General features: G+C 34.4%; 2 long non-coding RNA genes and 1 other non-coding gene across 3 annotated transcripts; 2 read left to right on the forward strand and 1 right to left on the reverse strand.

Moving 5' to 3' along the window:
- Positions 1–105: 105 nt before the first annotated feature.
- LOC121221163 (uncharacterized) lies at positions 106–4,427 on the forward strand. The gene is made up of 2 exons (XR_005918631.1): positions 106–507; positions 2,434–4,427. It is a non-coding gene; the product is annotated as an uncharacterized lncRNA (long non-coding RNA).
- Positions 4,428–10,404: 5,977 nt separating this feature from the next.
- On the reverse strand, positions 10,405–14,231 carry LOC121221164 (uncharacterized). The gene is made up of 3 exons (XR_005918632.1): positions 13,769–14,231; positions 11,334–11,349; positions 10,405–10,599 (listed from the first exon to the last, which is right to left on the reverse strand). It is a non-coding gene; the product is annotated as an uncharacterized lncRNA (long non-coding RNA).
- Positions 14,232–15,142: 911 nt separating this feature from the next.
- Positions 15,143–15,249, forward strand: LOC121221499 (small nucleolar RNA R71). Its single transcript, XR_005918891.1, has one exon. It is a non-coding gene; the product is annotated as a small nucleolar RNA R71 (small nucleolar RNA).
- The last annotated feature ends 4,828 nt before the right edge of the window (positions 15,250–20,077 follow it).

Below are 20,077 nucleotides of genomic sequence, written 5' to 3' on the forward strand. Positions count from 1 at the left end.
TTTGGGTAATTCCACGATAGTGTAGGAGGAAATTTAAAGTTTAATCCCCTTTTAAGAGAGTTAATTACGAAGGAACGCCAATCCCTTTGGGAACGATAACTTTAATCCAACTTTTGATAGCCCAGTGGAATCGATAGTAGAACTTAATAATGAGCTACTTGATTCTAGAAGACACTCGGCTATTACCTTTGAGGAAAATGTGAAACTCAATAATGTCAATCCTATTGAAGTTGATATTTTGGTTGGGAAAGGTAAAGGGATCCCAGTTTCGAAAGGGAGGGGATCAGGAATTAAGGGGGTATTTTCTGAAGTGGTGGTGCTATTAGTAAGATAATTCGAGAATGAGGGAGGTGATTTAAAAATTCTAGGAGTGTAAGGGTTTCGTTGTCAGATACAATGAATTCCATGGCCAAACTCATCAACTCACAAATTAATAACAAGGCTAAGATGAGGAACTTGAACAACGATGAGAAACTCAATGAAGGCACATGCTAGCCAAGAGATATGGTAAGTTACCCTCTTTTTTCTATTTTATTTTTATGAATTTATCCATTTTTTATGGAATTGTCAAGGGTGTGCGAGTAGCAAGTTTTCGAGGATCTTTTGTGAGTATAATTAGGAATATAAATCAAATATTGTTGGCCTTTTAAAAACTAAAGTTAGCGGTGACAAAGATGATTTGATTGTCGCAAAGTCTTGGCTTTCAGTATTCTCATCGAGTGGAAGCAATTGGCTTTTCTAGGGGTATTTGGGTTGGATGGAAAGATTTGATACAGGTTGATATTATTTGGAGTCATCCCCAATTTGTTTTGATTTGGGTGGCAATAAGAGATTTTAATGCAATTTTAACCTCTAATGAGAAGAGGGATGGATGATTCAATGGAAAAATATGTCCATTTTTTGAAGACTTTATAGACTCTTCTTTGGTACATGATTTGGTTTCAGAGGTGCTCCTTTTACGTGGCAAAGGGGTGGAGTTTCGAAGCGTCTTGACAAAACTATTGGGAATGATGCGTGGTTTGTGTTGTTCCGAAACTATTCTGTGACCTATCTCCCTAGACTCAAGTCTAATCATGAGCTTATTCTTCTATCATTACGAACTATGCTTCATTCGTCTTTGGGTCGTCTATTTCATTTTTTGGCAGGATAGGTTGAGCATGTAGAGTTTTTTTTGACTTCGTTAACAAAAATTGAAATTTTGTTGGTTCTATATCCAATTCGCTTTCTAATTTCACAAGTTAGCTTAAGGATTGGAATAAGAAGATGTATGACCATAATGGGTTACGTAAAAAAAGACTGTTTCAAAAACTCGATACAATTAAGAGAGGTATGGATTATTCATAGTCTGATAATTTATTTTAGTCAGAATTGGACATGTCTTGTATCATAAGGAACTTGTTTGGAAACAAAAGGCAAAGTGTGACTGGCTTTCTTTGGGAGATCGCAATGCAAAATTTTTCCATAGGTGCACCCTGAAAAGGAGAAAGTAGAATTGGACCATGGCTTTAAAAAATGTGAAGGGGGAGTGGACTTTTGATGAGGAGGAACTATGTCAGGAGGTGATTCAATTCTTCAAGAATTTGTATGGTGAGGACCCGGGACGATGAGGGGACTTCCCACTAGTTCATTTCCGAAGCTTGAAGATAGTGAGATCCAGTTTTTGAGCAAACCAGTCCCCAACAAGGAGATAAAGTCTGCCATGTTTAATATGAGTCTTTTGAAGGCGTCGGGAGTGACAAATTTCATGGCTTTTTTTTCAAAGTCAATGGAATCGTCTTGGGGATTTGGTTTGTACCTAGGTCAAGAATATTTTTAACAGAGAAAAAAATGATCCGTAGCTGAACAATACCTTAATAGTTTTCATCCCTAAGGTTTCGAATCCAAATTGTTTCTCTCAATTTTGATTGATTAGTATGCACTCGGTTCTCTACAAGTGGGTAATGAAAATCATTGCTAATTGGTTTAAGCTAGTGTTCCCAAGAATAATTGGCCAAGAGCAGACTGAGTTTATTACGAGAAAAAGCATAATGAATAATATTATTATTGCTTAGGAAGTGTTTCATTCCATGAAAATCAAGAAGAAGACTAGGAGCTGGTTGGCCATCAAGATTGATCTTGAGAAGGCTTATAATCGAGTGTGTTAGGAGTTTATTAGTGAATCTCTCCAAGCTATAGGTATTTCGAATTACCTTTGTAATGTAATTATGTTTTCTATCTCTAACTCCACTATGCGGATTTTGTAGAATAGAACACCAACTTAGAAATTTTAGTTGACTAGGGGGTCCGTCAAGAGTGCCTACTATCCCCCTATATCTTTGTTCTATGCATGGAATGGCTTGGCCATAGTGTCCAATCTAATATTAATTCTAGACATTAGAGACCTATTTGTCTACCTTGATCGGGCCCTCCCCTGTCTCACTTTTTTTTTTGTAGATGACCCAATTCTGTTTGGTCAATCTAAAGAGGATCAAGATACAGTCTTGAATGAAATGAAATGTTAGATAGTTTATGTGAGTATTCAAGGTACAAGATTAATGCACATAAAACGAATGTTTGTTTCTCAAAAGGTGTATATGATGCTTTAGGAGGTAACTTGTGTCGTATTCTTGGATTTCGCAGAGTACGTAGTCTTTAGAACTATCTGGGAGTACCCCTATTTCATGGTAGAGTACCCAATAGCTCTTTTCATTTTGTGGTGGGCAAGGTTCAAAGTAAATTGTAGGGTTGGGATGCAAGGTTATTTCTCTTATTGGTAGGGTCACCTTGGCTCAATTGATTCTACTGGCGATTCCTAGTTATTTCATGCAGTCAATGCTGATTTCCAAGGATCTTTGTGAGGAAATCGAACGTATGGTGCATTAGTTTGTTTGAAGATCCTCGAATAGAGGTAAGAAAGTGGCTTTGGTTGGTTGGTAGGATGTGTGTTGGCCTCAAGAACATGGCAGTATCGATTTTTGAAAGTTGCAAGATCATAAAACTTCCTTTATGATGAAGTTGAGATTTAAACTTGTGGCTGATTCTAAAGCTCTCTGGGTATAGGTGCTTCGAGCGAAGTATAGGGTGGCTTTTGGTATTTTAGAAACTTTATCTCGTAGTAGAAACTTTTTCCTGTGGAGAACCCTTACTAAGGTTTGGCGACTTATTCGAGAGATTCTGCTTTGGTTAGTAGGGGATGGTGAAATATCAAGTGTTGGCGTGATCCTTGGATTCCAAATGTATGGCCTCTCGTTAATATGATTCTCAGACATTCTAGTTTGGATTTGCACTATTTTCTTAGTGATATGGTTGCAACAGATGGTACTTGAAACCTTGATTTATTTTAGATATGGTTGCATGAGACAATCATTCGAAAGCTTATTGGGATACCCCCACCACATTCAGCAGCAGGAGTTGATAGGATAATCTAGGGGAAATGATGACAAGTTCCTTTTCTGTTAAAAGTGCCTATGAGAAACTTCGGGAACGTTCATGAAAATCGAAGGAAGATGTTTGGAAGATCCCTTGGAAGTTCAAAGGCCCCTAAAGGGTTAAATTTTTTGTTTGGTCTGTATTCAAGCAGAGATTAATCACCAACATAGAAAGTGTTCGTCGGGGCTTGGATCATAGTTTGACATGTGGAGTTTGTGGTCATATATTTGAAGATGTGTTACATGCCATAAGGGATTGTCCTGCAGCAATAAATATTCAGAACCTTTTAATTCCTACTATCGGATGTCTCAGGTTTTACTCTGGTAATCTATAGGAATGGCTCGTCTCAAATCTACAGAACCAATATGACATTTGCTTTGGAGAGGTAAGTTGGGAATGTCTTTTTGGGATTATCATCTGGCGTATTTGGAAGAATCCCAATCTTTTTATCTTTCAGGGAGCGACCTGGAGCAGTAATGATACTATGAAGGTCTCGTATAGTTGGTCCAAACAATTCTTGATGTCTGGTAAGAGTCCATCGAGTACTGTTCAGGATCTGATTTTATGCTCTAACTCATCTAGGAGTTAGGTCTACTACGGTTCCGTTAGGCTTGATGATGGTTCTGTGGCAGCATGAGGAGTTGTGAGATACAAAAATGGAGAGTGGATAATTGGTTTTAATTGGTTCTTGGGGAGCTGTTCATGTTCGAAGTTGAATTGTGAGGCATATTGGATGGATTAGACATCTTAATTGATCAAGGTTTTGGTAATGTGCTGATCCAGATTGGTAGTCTTGAGGTGGTTACGACCATCCAAGGGAGTCTTATAGGAAGGTCCAATTCGGCTCTGATTAGGAGAATTCTTTAATTATTGTCTCATATTCTTCATTGGAATATATGTTACATACCTAGAGAAGAGAATCAGGAAACTGATAGTATGACTAAGTTGGCTCACTTGGGAAGCCAAGGATTGCGAATGTTTGAAATATTCCCGATTGGAGAGTTAGGCTTGTTAATGTAGTTTGTTTCTTGTAATTTCTTCTTTATCACACACACAAAAAAAAACACATACGAAAATCACATATTTAGAACATAAATATGTGTTTAAAAATAACACATAATAAATAATTAGATATAAAACTTGAAACTAATTAATATTAATACATGAAATATATATGATATTAAAATTAAAAATAGATTAAATTGTAAGTAAAACGAAATTTAAACACATAAATACATAAGAATACTAAATGAATACAATTATTTATTATATTGTCGTCATCAATCCTAAGTTGAGGTCAAGTTAATTCGTGACACCATATCAATCAACAATATTAATATTTATATATACAATTGATGGAGGAAATAAATTGTGCATGATAAAATTAAAATGTATAAACAAATTAAAATAAAACATTGTTTGAGTGGTAAGTTTAAAGTTTTTCAATGTAATTGGTATAGGTTCTAATCCCACTATATATATATTCTTATATTTTAAAATTAAAAAGACTAAAATACCCTCAAATAATATAACTTATTTTAAATATGTAAAATCAATTTTGTAATATCTCTCACTGAATTGGTGGCAGGTTGACTAATAACACCAACTCAGTCAAAGATTTTATTAATAGTATAAATATTAAATAATTCTAAAAATAAGAATAATTAGAAATATATATAAATTCAAAAATAAATTTATGATTATTTATAATAAGCTATACATATAGTTTAAAAATATAAAATACATAAAATTTTAAAATAATATTCAAAAAATATAAAAATCTTTCTGAAAATTAAATTTTATAATATATAATTATAAAAGGATGCAAATAATTCAAAATATAGAATTTTTTTTAAAAAAAAAGAGGAAATGATTTTTAAAAATTCAAGAAAATATATAGACATTCCTACGAATCCAATAAACCGAACAACAATAAATCCCGTGAGCTAAACCCGACTCGAAACAAAGGGTTCATCGAAAACCCTATATGCTGTTCAATTAACCCAAAAATAAAATCAATTTAGTAACCACAAAACGTAAGCAACTCTCTGAAATCCAAACAACAATTAAATCTTAAGTCTGAAATAAAAACTGAGGGAAGCAACAATGGCCCAGACCTGCACCGACGAAGATAGTTAGCTAGCCAAGAGGGAGAGCTGTGACCGGCTATGGTTGGAGCGTATGTTGGTACAGTGTGAGTGTATATACGAAGCAACGGAGACTGCTAAAATGCCATGACAACAACAGATTTAGGGAAGGAAAAATAAATTTTTACTCTCTAGTTATAAATTATTCTTGGCTTCTTTTTGGCTGTTTCCGGTGTGCAATCGTTGAGGTTTAGTCGGGGGAAATTAGAGAAATCAAAATAGTTTTTATATAATTTTTAAACTTTTAATTTGAATATTGGGTTATTTTTTTTGAATTTTTAAAAATTTCTCTATATATCTTGAATTATTTATATTCTTATATAATTATATATTATGAAAATTAATTTCTGAAATTAATTTTTATCTATTTTAAATATAAATTTGACTTTTAGATTTTTTCCGTAATTTATATATATATTTAGCTTTTATTTTTTTAAATTATTTGATACAAGTAACGATGTCACATTGCTTATGTGGCCTTTTGTCACGTGTCCTTATACAATTAGGTCACGTTATTATTGACCATAGTTGATTAATGACTTAGGGTGAAGGTACTAATGTAAAAAAACAGTGAAAGTATCCATTCTAACAAAAAAATTTAATATCAAGATGAAAAACAAATGTATAATTTAAGAGGCATTTTTAATATTAAGCCATTTTTATTAATTTAGTTGATTTTATTTTGGCTTCATGATGAACAAAGGGTTTAATTAAATAGGATGCCCTTAACCTATATCCTTAATTTGAGTTAGGTACCTAAAATTTTTTTTGATCGAATCGAGTACCTAAATTTTATTTCGTTGCCAAAATTGGCCCCTACCATTACACCATGTTAAAAAAAAAATCTAGAGCCAATCAAGAAGTGCCATGTCACCACGTCATTAAATCGAATTAAATAAAAGTTATATTAATATTAATATTAAATAAAAAAATTATATTAATATTAAATTGTTGAGTCACATTATATAAGTGGGGAGAGGGAGAGGGAGAGGGAAAAGGGAGGGAGAGAGAGAGGGAGAGGGATGAGGAGGAACGATAGGGAAAAGAGAGGGGGAGGTGTTTTTTTTAGTATTAATATAATTTTTTTATTTAATTAGTTGCTACCAATTATATTGATGTCCATTCCGTCCCATTTGTTTGGGCTCTTCCCCATCAAACAATATCTTCATATGTTGTGTAAAATATGAGTGTCCTCCAACTTTTTCGACAAACCTTGACATAAATGTTGGCACTCTCCATCTCCACATCAGTCTCCAAAATGGGCTTTAAAGTATTCCAATCATTCTCGAGCTTGCACCAAGAAAGTAGAAATGGAAAGCCACCTGCGCAAATTTGTTCTACTTTGATATATTTCTCTCTTACAAGATTCATATTATTCCTTGTATTGTTCAACATCGTTATAGTGCCTTTGTGAGCTATCAACATCATAAAGCACTTTTGGTATGTATCACTAGCAGGAGACAATATATAAGCTCTCTTGAACACATCAACTGAAGTTTCTTCCCTCTTATTGCGACAATATAAAAAATAACCCACCAAGGCCAATCGAAATGCTCCCATTAGTTGACTCGGTGCAACCCCGCATGAATTCAGAACATCCACGAAGAAAAGATGCAACAGTAGGTGAAACCCTATTTAAAATCCATACAGTGAAACCCAAAAATATGGCGAATCACCTTCCTTTAAACCTACTTTGCTTAGGTGATGTTTTCCTTTAGGGATTGAAAATTTATATTTAAATTTAGAAAAACACTCAATCCCCCTACACTCTAATAGATGCCACTTTTCCTCCATGGTAGTACTATATTCAAATTTGTCACTCTCAACTGGGACATCATGAGATCTTTTGGGTGCCATAATTTTTGAATGATGATTCAAAACGAATGAAGGATATTAAAATAAATAAGGAAACAATAAAATAACAAAAAAAGAAAACCTACAATTTAGAAAACTTGATCATTTACTGGAGAACTCCAAAAAAAATTCAGAAAAGGAAATACCAAAGGTAAACTTGGTGAAATAGAGATAAATTTCATAGAATCTACATTCGTTCCCGGAGCAACTATGACGTAATTTACTACAATTTCATATCATTAGGCATACATGTAACGCTGCAAAACTCGACCTAAAAGTTTAGACCGAATCCTGGAGGTTACATTGATCACTGAAGTGATCTGAAACAATTTTACAAGCGAGTTGTTAAAATCTTATATGAACACAATTATTAAAATCGAACTAAACCATTTAGCCCTTTTAGGATTCAAAATAGAGAATTCAAGTCACGTTGAAGGCGTTCGGAAGTAAAGTTCCAAGTTTCTAGAATTCAAAACAAAACTATTTATGAAAATCCAAAATTTGATTGTACCACTGTATTTATAGATGTTTACAGTCCAAAACAATTCACAAAATAAAAAATCTGAAAAGTCATTCTATTAGTCCGGCTTAAAACATATCACTCCGAGACCTCCAGCATGTCAAGTCCAGCTACAGAAAATGAGGGTACCTGCAAAGGGATAAAGTAAGGGGGTGAGCTACACGAGCTCAATGCGAGTTCGAAAAAGACAGAAAACGAACACCAAAGTGTCACAAAAAAATATCTCAATGGCAATCCGATATACGAGTAGTTTTCACAAACAAATCGAACGTATCAATATTGAAACACCTCGATCTATAAATAGTTAGTCTCGTAATCATACAGAATGTAGAATGAATGCAACAAGTAATAAAAACCCACCCAACTAGCCAAACGACTCTCCAACCACTATGCACACCACATATGAGCTATTCAAGCCCATCCAACCATGCACACCACATAGGACCTCGAAAGGCACATCCAACCCTACACACCATGTATGTGGACTAAGCCACTCAAATGTTAATATGCAGTAAAGCTAACATATATGTTGTACTATGCGGTAAACTGCTATACAGACGTATTGCAGTTGAAATTGCCAAAACAGATCAGAATCCCTTCTCTTCTCAACCAAACCCAAAAAGATTAATGCAAATGCAAAATGCACACCATTCGTAGATAGACTTATAGAAATAGAATACGAAATTAGAAATGCACACATTCAAATGCCCGTAATTAGAATAAGATATAACATAACATCAATTAACACTCAATCGAATTGCTTAATTAGAGCTATGATTGCGAATAACGCACAAGTCCAGGCCGAAACGAAGTCCCGACCACCCTTACTAAGACCTAGCCAAGGGTCGAAATACACAGAATCATAATTAGATAAAAATGGACAATACAAAAATTGGCGAAATAGCGACACACAGCCGTGTGCCCCGACCATGTGGGGGGTCTACACGCCCATGTAAAGGCTACACACGCCCGTATGGAGGGGACACACGCTCGTGTGAGCAGCCAGTGGAAGTCACTGTCCAAAAGTGCTAAAATTGAGTGCAGAGTAGATATGCCGTATGGAAATCTCACACACCAATGTGACTAGGGGACACGCTCGTGTGGAAATTGACAAAACCCCTAAATCAGCGACACGGTTATGTGGCACCAAAATTTGCCCAAAAACCCTAATTCCCAAATGCACATGCCCATGTGGTCACGAAACCACCCTAAAACAACCCAAAAAACATGAATTCCGACATCAAATGATCCTTAACCTCTAATAGTGCAGAAACACACCCTAACTAGTCGAATTTTTACTCAATTTAACAGTGATACAACATTACGATCACGCAATCACCGGAACACATGAAATTACTGTTTTTCACAAAATTGATTCATTAATTCACGAATAAATTTAAAAATTTACGAAACCCACACCTGAATTCACGATTTAAACACCCAAAAATGATCGACGCCTCAAATCCACCAATTCCAAAAACTCCTGTCGACGAGATTATAAAACGCAACAAAAGAAATAGAGTAGAAGCAAAAGAGAAGAAATCCAATCGAGACGAAAACAAACCACCGAAACGAAGCAGCAGAAGAAAATCAAAGATTAAAAGAAAAAGAAGAAAATGTGAAAAGAGAAGAGAAGAACGTGTAAGAGAGGGAGAAGAGAACGTAAGAAGGGATTTTCCTTTTTCCAAAAAATAAGAAAATGAATAAATAACTATTTAGAATTTTAAAACAAAACAAACTAAATAAAAAATAGTCCCTCAAAACACACCTGAGAACTCGAACCTAGGACTTAAAGGTACGCTAACACATAACCAACCATCAGACCAACAAAAACACACCAACAAACCTAATTGTTCTATCTAGGCACTGACTCTACCTACAAATCTCAAAACTTCTAACCCTAAATTCCTAGGTGTTACAATACAACACAAGAGTTATAAGCAAACAATACGATAAGTAGTTATTCCCGAATCTAATGCGAGCTTGTGAAAGGTCTAATGCTAACTTGAGATCGAATCAGGACTAAATTGTACTGAAACCATACTATCGGGATGACATCACGACATGAGGGAGTTATTCGTCGTGACATGACATACTGACTTGGCCCTCGTCATGGCAACGGGGTTTGTCGTCGTGCTGTGGCTTGGAGCCCAGATCTCGTCGCGATGACATACATGTGACGTCGCGATGTAACGTACTATTTCTGTAATTTCAAGGTGCACAAAACCTACAATTTTTCTAAGTCTATTTCTAATCACATTCAAACCCTATTTAGCTAACATATGCAAATTTCAATCATCCATTCATGAACTTTTAAGCCTATTCCAATAATATGCAATTGATTCATTTCCTATAAGTTAACTTTTAAGTCAAATCAATCAAGACATAAACATTCCTACCTACTTCACTAGGATCATTTACATATTCAACATTTTATACCATATTAGCCCATATTCATCAGCCATTTACAAACTACTAAAAAATTAACCAATTTATATATCAACATTTTATAATCAAAAGTGCAAATAACATAGTTTAATACCAAAATGATTCAACTTAGGTACATGCCTTAATTAACGTTAAAACATAACATAAGCAAACTTTGTTGAGTCAGGAATTTGCTTCTGGGATGTTGAACCAACCACTCTCACAATCGAGAATCTACTGTACCTGTGCTCGGAAAAAACAAATTGTACGCTGAGAAAATATACTTAGTGGTAAATCTACAATTCAAGGCAATATAAGCAAACTGACTATGTACATGCATTCAATTTGATCTTCAATTTACAACTATGCTATGCCCTTCATACCAAGAAAATACTCATTTTTACAATGACTATTACATAATCCATAGTACACACTCATTTTCATAATAACTATTACATAATCCTTATTACACCACCTCTCCAAAAATACTTAAGTCTTTGCCTATGAAGTTTTATTGCTTCGTAAAGAAATATCTCAAAAAACTCGAAACAATTTTGACCGAAAAATTTTTAACTTTCCAAGATTTAGCTTCTGTCGTGATTTTAATAAGAAAATATACTAACTTTGCTCAAGTTGTTTTCTACCAAACCTTTTACCATGCCATCACTTCACCTTATAACTTTTTTTAATGACTTTTTAATAGAGGACTTTAAATCCTTTAGAGATCTCATGTGTAAGCTCAACGATTCAAACTTTGACATTGGTCTTGCATACTTTGAAATATAATCAAAAGTGGTCATAAATTCCTTAAGCACGCCATCTTTTCTTTTAGTTTTAGAAACCAAAATAGTTTACATAGAATTAACTAGATAAATGCTCTTAGAAGAACCAAAATTAACTTTGTTTATCACACTAATTGATAAGAATTCTTCATTATCATTCGAAAGTTTCAAAGAAGAGAAAATTTTGAAAGTTACCTGCTCATCATTGAACCTTGTTAGGATCGTCCCGAATAAGTAATGAACAAGTAAAAATAGTAGAAGAAATTGAGAAGATGAACACACAAATTTAACGTGGAAAAACCCCTCAAAAGAGGATAAAAAACCACGGGCAAAGATAATTTTACTATAATGGCAAAAGAATGAAGAGTACAAAAGATGGAGATAAAAACTAAACCCCGAAAACCCGAAAAACAAAGAACCCTCAAACGTAAACACAAAATTCTTTGAATGTGTTATGAGTTCTAATCTAATGGGTGTCTCTTAATTCTAAGATTGTAAAGGAGCCTATTTATAGGCTAAATTAGTAAGTCAAATAAACTATACTAATAAATGCTAAATATATTATACTAATAAATACTAAATCTTCTAGAAAGAAAATATATTTTTGTTTAACTTGACTTGCAAGCAATCTCTTAGAATTTGGGTCACACAATTCTAACGATCTCCACATTGACACAAATTCTTTCAATGCCATCTTTGCCAAAACCCGCCACGGGCCTATCTTGAACTATGCAGGGAATTAACTGAGTCGAATCTATGCTTAGAAGCTGGAAGACTTCTAGCCTTCGACTTGTGCACTGCCAAATCAAAACTAACCCGGGTCTGATTTTCACGAATACAGTGCCCTAACTTTTCAAAACCTGCATCCAAAAGAGAACCTCTCTTCAACGAAATGGTCATACCTTTTTCCCTCCTATGACCAAGTTGCCTCCGCTTCAAATGAGTTGACTTTGACTCCGTAACGGACGAGGGACGTCCGATTTCACCGGTCACTGTAGAATCTTCCAGAATATAAAGACTGCCGGTTCTTTTACCTTTTAACAAAACGAGAGCTCAACGAGATACTTTAATGTCGCTCGACTCGATGTTGATTCTGCATCCTTTCAAGTCTAAAATACTCAAGGAGATGAGATTCTTTCGTAAATCAGGTACATACCTGACATCTGAGAGTGTCCTAATCGTCCCATCGTGTATCCTAATTTTAACAGTACCAATACCGATTATTTTACTAGATGAATCGTTTCCCATGTGCACAACTCCACCTTCAACTGAACTGTATGTGGAGAACCATTCTCTATTGGGACACATGTGGAAAGAACATCCTGAATCTAGGATCCACTCAGACGTAAGCTTGGAGTTATCGCTCGTTGACACTAACAAGAAATCATCACCACCTTCATCGACCAAATTAGCACCAGCTACATCTTCCTCGTTACTCTCAGCAGCTCTTTTATTTCGCAGTTTATAACAATCTGCTTTGACGTGACCTAACTTTTTGCAATAGCGACACCTTTTGTCTCGTTTCTTTGATGCTACCAAAACGGAAGCTTGTCTATCTGCTTTGCTATTCAAATCAAACTCATTGTCGAGTTTGTCTCTACTCAACAAATGACCCTTCACATCTTTGAACGAGAGTTTGTCTCTGCCATAAATCAGGGTCTCCCTGAAAGACTTGTATGAAGAGGGTAAAGAGCACAATAATAGCATAGCTTGATCTTCATCGTCAATATGAACCTCAACGTTCTTTAAATCATTTAAAAGAGTAATGAATTGACTGATGTGATCTTTAAGAAGCTCACCTTCGTTCATGCGAAACGTAAATAGACGTTGTTTCAACACTAAACGGTTAGCCAGAGACTTAGTCGCATAAAGAGTTTCTAACCTTTTCCACAAGGCGAATGAGGTCTTCTCCATCAATACCTCCTGCAATACTGTATTCGCGAGGCACAACTGGATTGCAGACAAGACCTTTTCATCAAGCTCTTCCCATTCTGTTTGATTTAGATTTCAGGCTTTTTCCCTGTAACAACCTTTTTCAAGCCATTTGAACTAGAATTGCCATCATCCGAACTTGCCACAGATTGAAATTTGTCTCACCATCGAACTTCTCAATTTCAAACCTTGTTGCTGCCATCTCTGACCGGGCTGATCTATGAAAGTTAAACTAGCTCTGATACCACTTGTTAGGATCGTCCCGAATAAGCAACGAACAAGTAAAAATAGTAGAAGAAATTGAGAAGATGAACACACAAATTTAACGTGGAAAAACCCCTCAAAAGAGGATAAAAACCACGGGCAAAGATAATTTTACTATAATGGCAAAAGAATGAAGAGTACAAAAGATGAAGATAAAAACTAAACCCCGAAAACCCAAAAAACAAAGAACCCTCAAACGTAAACACAAAATTCTCTGAATGTGTTATGAGTTCTAATCTAATGGGTGTCTCTTAATTCTAAGATTGTAAAGGAGCCTATTTATAGGCTAAATTAGTAAGTCAAATAAACTATACTAATAAATGCTAAATATATTATACTAATAAATACTAAATCTTCTAGAAAGAAAATATATTTTTGTTTAACTTGACTTGCAAGCAATCTCTTAGAATTTGGGTCACACAATTCTAACAAACCTCATGGTAAGCTTAAATTGAAACCTCTCTCTTTTCCTCCAAATCTAAGATAATGAAATCTGCCAGAAAAAAACTTGTCCACTTTTACCCTTTTGGGAAACAAAAATTTGTCTACCATTTTTAATGGGACTGATGGCATGATATCCCCCAGACTCAATTTCCGAGCTATAGAGAGTGGCATCAAATTAATGCTTGCTCCCAAATTGCAAAGCACTTTTCCAAAATTATGGTAGCCAATTGTAAAAAGAATCGTGGAATTCCCAGAATCCTTCAACTTAGGAGGAAGCTTCCTTTGAATAATGGCACTACAATCCTTAGTAAGTGCTATATTCTAATAATCGCTCAATTGTCTTTTCTTCGACAAAATGTCTGTCATAAATTTTGCACAGGTAGGCATCTATTCTAAAGCTTTAACAAAAGGAATATTAATGGAAAACTTTTTAAATACCTTAAGAAATTTCAAAAATTTCTTATCCAACTTGTTCCTTTCCAACTTTCATGCGAATGTAAATGAGGATATTCTAATTTTAAGGCTTTCGTCAAGCTCGACGAAAATCTCGTCGATGGGTGGAATAGAAAATTCAGTCTCTGAAAAGCATTTTAACTGAAGGAGAAATACTAGGTATCTCATTACCGCTTTTAAGGGCGACTGCCTTGCTATGCTCCTTCGAATTATTAACATTAAAAGAAGGCTGAGTATTTAATGGTAATGGTCATTGAGGCCTACTATGAATAGCTTGAGCTAATTGACCCAATTAAGTTTCCAAAGCCATCATCCTAGCATCAGATACCTATATGAATTACTGAAGTACCTCTTAAGTAGCCGACTACTTTTCTACTACCTGTGGTTATAGAGAATGTGGTCTTTGAAACTGGTTTTGAGAAAAACCTGAAGGTCCAACTGGTCTAACTTGTGAAGAACTACATTGGTTATTTCCCCAAGCAAAGTTGGGGTGAGTTCTCCATCCCAAATTATATGTGTTAGAAAAAGGGTTTGTTTTTTCTTTCTGGATTTCCAACATATCCAACCAGTTTTGATTCAGCTGCGCACTGCCAAGAATGATGATTATCCCTGCACTAATCAATTACTTCCTACTAACCCCAATTTTCTCTTTCATGTCTTATCTCAAAACAACCATTTCAGCGACAAGGGTAGTCGTCGCATCAACCTCTACTACTCAGATCGGTTTCTTTTGGCTTGCCCTAACTCTACTTGAAATCCATTGCGAACTATTTGCTGTCATATCTTCAATTATCTTGGCAGCTTTTTTAGGTGACTTACTCAATAATGTCCCATTACTTATTGTATCCAGATTACCTTTAATGGACTCCCTTAAACTAGTGTAAAAAGTCTAAGTCACCAACTAATTCGACACTTAGTGGTGAGGATATTTCTTTTGCATATCCTTAAACCATTCTCATGCCTCATGTAAATTTTACTCTTCATATTACTGGAAACCAGTAATGCCATTCCGCAATTTTGTTGTCTTTGCTGGAGGGAAGAACTTAGTTAGAAACTTTTTTCACAACTTGACCCCCCAAGTTGTAATTGACTCATTCTGCAATTTATCTAACTAGTATGCAACTTGTCTAGTTAAAGAAAATGGGAACAACCTTAATTTTACAGCTTCTACGGAAACATCATTAAATTTGAAAGTACTGCATAGTTTAATGAACTACCGCAGATGTTGGTTGGGATCTTCATGAGAGAAACTAGGGAATTGATTAGCTTCTACCATTTGAATGACTGCCAGTTTAATCTAAAAATTGTATACTTCCACTGTCAGAAAGCGAATACTAGTACAAAGCCTTTGACATGTGGTATGGCATTGTCTCTGATAGACCTAGGAGCAGGAGAGACAACAAGAGGAAATCGTGCATCATTCTGGTCAATAACATTGTTATTCCCATTAGGATTAGCCATTATGGACTCTTCGTGTTCAACCTAGGAATTAATGTTTAAACGTTTGAGTCTTCATAAAGTTCTTTCAATTCCCAAATCAAGAGGTAGCAAATCTAGATTTTGACTTCCACGCATAAAAAAGCCAAAGGTACTTGAAAATAAAATGAATAAAAATAAATTTGAGCTGGGCAAAAAGTAATTAAATTGATGTTAACAAAAGTAGCAGTTCGGTCCCCGACAACGACACCAAAATTTTTTTTATCTAAACTTGCACACGCAAGTATATGTATCGTTCCAAGTAGTATAAAATATTGATCCCACAGAGAGCTATTACTAATCGAAACTCTAATCACCAAATATTACTTTAAAACCTATCCAAATTAATCGATAATAAAATTTTCTAACTAATTTTAAAGTAAATAAAAATAAGCAATGCAAATTAAATAAAATAAACAATCAATAGGAAAACCCTAGAATTTCAATTTAATTCAACGTGTTAACTAATTGATCTATCTCCACTCAATTTATCCTAATAGTGTTAATTATTAACCTGGAGAACTAAATTTCTCTTGATTCTCTTCCAAACAATTAAAGAACTAATTTATTCCAATTATTGAGCTATATTTTTATGCCAATAATGTAGACCAAATTGATTCAGAACTACCCCAATTATGGCTACCCAACTTAATCAAGTATATTCCTATCCTAATTACGAACCACAAATTAACATATCTTATTAAGACCAAGAGTTATTCATTCAAGACCTAAAATGAAAAGTCATTTTTTTGATTTCTTTAGGCTTGTCAAACTAATAGTTGGCTAGACTATCATCAAAGATGAATAAGAATGAATAAATAATCAAAACTCTATTAACAATAAAAAAAATATGGAAATAGATAATAGTCAATCAACTAAGGATGAAATCCATTGTAACCCTAGAAAAAAGATTTAGTTCATGAAGAATATGGGAAACATATTAAAATTAAAACAATAACTAGACATAATAAAAGGAAACAAGAAGGAAAAAAAATGGAGAAACTCCACCTTATTGTTGGAACTCGTTGATTCTTGATGTGTGAAAGCTTGGGTGGCTCTTCTTTTTCTATTTTCTCTGCTTATTTGGTTTCTCTTTTCCCTTTTTATGACCTTACCCTGCATACACAACAACATCAATATAGTAATTCATGATTTCTTCCAAATTGCTATTGTTCGTAGCATAAAAATCTATCTATTTGTGCAAACACTTAAAAGGACTACCAACATAGGCTTTAGTTTAAACACAATGAAAACTTCCTTAAAGGTTGAGCATTTAAACAACTTCATTTTATGATAATCGAGCTTGATGTGGAAGAATAAAGTGAAGGGAACTCTTATTTAAGATTTTCGACAATCCAAGCACATAGGTATATTAATGTTTCTTCATATAAAATCAAGAAGGAATCGTAATCTTGTTCGTCGCATATATAGGTATAGTTATCATTCTCAAATACATAAGAGAAACAAGTAAACATATTTTTTGAGAAATTAATATTATTATACCATATCGCCTCTCTTGTAAATTATACCACTAGCAATTTATCCATAACAAGGATAAGGAGAAAAAAAAAGGGGTTCAAAACAGAAAGAAAAGTCAACTCACTCTAGAGACACGCACGAAGATGAGCATAAAAAAAGCTTATGAGCACGTGAAAGGCACAGTTTCGAGGTTTGTAATAGCAAGTAGTGAACGTTGAAAAATATGAACATCACATATATAATAAGGGTAATTACATGTTATTATTTACCTTCATAATAAGTTAGCCCAAATTAAAAGTGATCTAATTTGGTTAAGGTTTATTGGGCTTTAATTATTAAATAAAGTATGAGTCAAATATGTATAGATACTCTAGTAACTAATTTCTAATTGATGATAGGCTGATTAGAAATTAGGGCGAATGTGCCAAAGTTATATATATTAGGGTTATGGTCCCTAAATTATACAAAATGTAACTTTTTTAATATCCCATCTTTAGAAAAGAGAGAGAGCCACCTTCTCAAGATTACTTGTATGCTAATTTGGAAGATCAAATTCTCAAGATCCGAAAAATTTCAAGAAATCCATGGATTCAGCTAGTTCATCTTCTGTTGCCACAATATATACTAATATAAATTCTATACCCATGCTTAATGGGACTAATTTTAAGAAATGGAAAAGGCACTTACTTATGGTGCTTGGCTATATGGACATAGGCCTTACACTAAGGGAAAAACAACCTGCACTTCACTGCGGAAAGTACCCCTGATGTTAAGTGGGATTTTGGGAGGTGAGATCGTTTAAATCGCACGAGTCTAATGATCATGAAACACAACATTCTAGAAGCCTTTAGGGGCATAGAATCTGAAGAGATTACTCAGGCCAATGGTTTCCTTGACGAAATTGAGAAATGTTTTGCTAAAAATAATAAGGTTGAGATGACATCACTTCTAACTTCTTTGATATTTATGAACTATAAGGGTTAAGGAAACGTGAGGAAGTACATTATGGAGATGTTCCATGTTACTTCAAGACTTAAGGCACTTAAGATCGAGCTTTCTAAGGAATGGTTTTGGTATCGCTTCTTGCATAGTTTAATCAATTTAAAATTAGTTATAACTGTCAAAAGGAGAAATGGACTCTAAATGAGCTCATTTCTCATTATGTGTAAGAGGAAGAAAGGTTAAAGCGTGATAAGTTTAAAAGTGCTCATTTAGCCAATACCATTAAAGACAATGACAAGAAAAGTAAATATCAGAATGAAACTGCTAAGGGTCTAACTCAAAAGAAATGATAGCAAGCTACAGAGAGTTGTTTCTTTTGTAACAAGTCTGGACACGTGAAGAAAGAATGTATCAAATATCATGCCTAGAGTGTAAAGAAAGGTATAATTCTTAATTTGGTATGTTCTGAGGTTAATTTAGCTTCAATACCTAGAAACACTTGGTGGATAGATTCTGGTATGAATGGTGTATTGTCTCATAGTGCACCATGTTAGGATCACTAAGTATAAATGGTGTAGCTGAAAGATGAAATAGGACTTTTAAGGGAATAATGAGGAGCATGATTGCTCATTCTACCTTACCTGAATCCTTCTGGGGAGAAGCATCAAAGACAATAGCTTACATTCTGAATTGGGTACCAACTAAAGTAATTGCAAAAACACCTTATGAGCTTTGGACAGGTCAAAAGCCTAGTCTGAAGCATTTTCACATTTAGGGATGTCCAACTGAAGCAAGGCCTTATAGGCCACATGAAAAGAAATTGAACTCCAAAATAGTAAGCATATACTTTATTGGTTATTCTGAGCGATCTAAGGGCTATAAGTTTTATGATCCCATAATTAAGAATATTTTTGAGACGGGAACTGTAAAAGTTTTTAAGGATGTTGAGTTTGGAGGGAGAAATAAGGTTAGAGACATTGCTTTTAAGGAGGAATTGGATTTCAACTCAATTCCTACTATCACTTTTGATAATGTTCAGGTTTTCATACCTATCATTGATCAAGAAGTGAATCCAAAACCTCAACAAGACAATGTTGAACAACTTCCTATTCAAAATGAGGTAATTGTTCCAGAAGAAAAATCTCAACAACCTCAAGAACAAGTGTTATTAAGAAGGTCCACAAGAGAAAGGAGAAATGTTATTCTAGATAATTATGTTGTATGTCTTCAAGAACATGAGGATGATAATGGAATGATGGAAGATGATTCAATCAACTTTCATCATGCCATTAAAAGTTCTAATTCTTAAAAGTGAATTGATGATATGAAAGATGAGTATTAATAAATGCAAGACAATGAAGTTTGGGAACTTGTCCCGTTACTTGGAGGTGAAAAATTAATTGATTGTAAATGGATAGTTAAAACCAATAGGGATGTAAATGGTAATGTGGAGAGGTATAAGGCATGTCTTGTAGCTAAAGGATATACTCAGAAAGAAGGCATTGATTTTACAGAGACTTTCTCTCTAGTTTCATCAAAAGATTCTTTCAGGATAATCATGATGTTTGTTGCTCATTTTAATCTTGAGTTACATTAGATGGATGTTAAGACTGCGTTTCTCAATGGAGATATTGAAGAAACAATTTATATGGTGCAACCAGAAAACTTTGAGTCAAAAGACCCAAAGAATATGGTTTAAAAAATTGACAAAATCCATCTATGGAATCAAACAAGCTTCCCGTCAATGGTACCATAAGTTTCATTAAGTGATTGTTTCGTTTGATTTTGAGATGAATATTGTTGATGATTGTGTGTATCACAAATTCAGTAGGAATAAGTACATATTTCTAGTTCTATATGTCGATGACATTTTGCTTGCTGCTAATGATGTAGGCTTATTGCACGAAATCAAGAGGTTTTAATCTAAACATTTTGAAATGAAAGATCTT

The sequence above is a fragment of the Gossypium hirsutum genome, chromosome D09, assembly GCF_007990345.1.
Source record: "Gossypium hirsutum isolate 1008001.06 chromosome D09, Gossypium_hirsutum_v2.1, whole genome shotgun sequence".
Classification (NCBI taxonomy): Eukaryota; Viridiplantae; Streptophyta; class Magnoliopsida; order Malvales; family Malvaceae; genus Gossypium; species Gossypium hirsutum.